Source organism: Lepisosteus platostomus, chromosome 5, assembly GCF_059453375.1.
Source record: "Lepisosteus platostomus isolate fLepPlt1 chromosome 5, fLepPlt1.hap1, whole genome shotgun sequence".
Taxonomy (NCBI): domain Eukaryota; kingdom Metazoa; phylum Chordata; class Actinopteri; order Semionotiformes; family Lepisosteidae; genus Lepisosteus; species Lepisosteus platostomus.
The window spans coordinates 20,275,594-20,277,916 of NC_142615.1; the positions used below are offsets into that span (position 1 = coordinate 20,275,594).

General features: G+C 37.1%; 1 non-coding gene across 1 annotated transcript; it reads right to left on the reverse strand.

The window, feature by feature from the left end:
* Positions 1-1,626: 1,626 nt before the first annotated feature.
* Positions 1,627-1,700, reverse strand: trnan-auu (transfer RNA asparagine (anticodon AUU)). Its single transcript has one exon. It is a non-coding gene; the product is annotated as a tRNA-Asn (tRNA).
* Positions 1,701-2,323: the final 623 nt, after the last annotated feature.

Below are 2,323 nucleotides of genomic sequence, written 5' to 3' on the forward strand. Positions count from 1 at the left end.
AGATGGCTCTTTACAGTAATTTTTAAAAGTACTAATCAGGATGGATTACTGTATTTATCCTCAGTAAATGGGAATATGTAAGTAGTGACTATCCAAATAACATTTTTGTGTGAAACACATTTCAGAAAATTGTAAACCAATTTTCAAAACTCACAATAACACAAACACAATAAGTAAATAAGACAAAGGCAAAACATAAGTTCACAGGCACTTTCTGCATATTTACCACGACCTTGCCTTCTGATCATAAAAAGTCTTAAAATCTTGCATTTTACAAGAACTTTTTAATATAAATGGGACATTTAGAACATGGCATATGAGAATATATGGTTAACCGAGGATGAGCAACGGGTGATGGCACTTCCTGCTTCTTGCTATAAACCTACCCCCTGGTTATAAAAACATCTAAAAATTCTGACACTGAGGTGTGAGAGACAATGGAACAGACTATCAAAATCCTGAACTTTAGGAAATTTTTCAAATATGACCCTGTGAACATGGCATGTCCCTCCTTCCTCATTACCAAAACATCTCAATGTTCCAACACTATGTACATTGGTAATTACAACACTTCACTGTTGCATTTCTGAGTTGTGACATTGTGAACATGGCATGTTAAAGTATATAGAAACTCTAGATCAGAACAGGCTTAATGCAATTCATAGTGATTTATCATTTTCTGACTTTCTAAATGAAAAAAAAAATTTGGTGATTATGACACTTCGGTATGACATAAAATATGCTCCAATGATAGAATAAATAATCATGGAAAAAATACCCACAGTGGACATTCATAGTTGTGATTATAGGAATGTTAAATATCAGGTGAGTAGCTGCGTCAGCATGCGTAGGCTGCAAAGGAACAAGTAAAGGGTTATTCCATGCTGAAAAGAGAAGAAAGGAAACACGACGTGTTGGCCATGGAGCCTTCTTCAGGTGTTAGAAAGACAGGGCAGTATGCACAGATAATTTTCTTTTTATCTTTGCTTACTGCAGTTTATTTTTGATGACAACATCAAAGACATTAAGGAATTCTTACGGCTAACAGCTCCACATCAACTTCCTTTTATAACTAACCTCATCAGATCTCTCAACTGCACTCTTCCAGTTTCTCACTTCAGAGAAGGATAAAAAACTCAATCATCCTCTACAGAGAAAAACCATCAACACCCCTACCACCTCCACCAATCCTAACCTTGTTGTTACTATACCCTCTGACCTTTCCCTTTCACCCCTTTGCATCCTCAGCTAACATATTTTAATATTACAACACAATTAAAATAGATTGTACAGTATTTACAGTTTAAAATTAAGGTAAATATGTCCAAATATCAAAATCCAACTGCACAGTGCTAACAAAACAATGCTTGTCAAGTTCTCAAACAAATCTGCATTGTATTTTTAAAATATTTCAGCAGAGGATGTGACGGGAGTATAAATGACGATTCAACGATCATTTTTCTTGGGTGAATATGGTTTTCTGGGGAGTTGCGATGTTGGGCATTATTGGACATTTTTGACAAGTGTTGAACAGTCACATTTCCTACAAATATTAAAATGGCTATGGTTTAGCTGAGAAATCCAATCGACCTATGTGAAAACAATGTTTACATCACAGAAGAAACCCATCCCTGGGTGGACTTGAACCACCAACCTTTCGGTTAATAGCTAAACACGCTAACCGATTGCGCCACAGAGACTGACTGGTGGAGTCTCTTCTCGAATCAAAAAAAAAAATCTCTTACCGTTTATTTTGCCAGCCGGTAATATTTCTTCTGCACTGATAACCAAGAACTGAATTTCATGTTTCACAAGCTGTGTGAATTTCATCAAAAACAAGTTTTCCAGAAAGGAAATGAACACATGCTTTTAACGAAATCAAGCCCTTTGTGATTGCCCGAAATGATACGTTCTGTACTACAAGATAGGAAGAAATACACGGCTGGGATTCAAACCGCAGTTCTTTTCTTTAATAAAGATGCACTTTAACCAACTAGGCTACGGTGACAGGACAACCTTCACCTTTTACAGCCGCTTGGACACACCGCTCTGAGACATCTGCGTTCAGAAAGCGCTGAACCTGCTCTCAGAGCAAATTGCCTCTTTTACATACAGTAGCAGCCCCGACACTGAGAAACGAAGAGAACTGGCTTTTATCCGGCATTTTTCATGTCCAATGCGTTTGACATCTCCCAAGGGCGACAGAGTTCTTTTGCAACACTATTTCTTCTTCTTTTTTATTTCTGTACGCTTTGATAAAAAAACGAGAAATCGTGCAAGGGAAAAATGTCTTTTTTTTCATAGAGAAAACGTGCACCAGGAA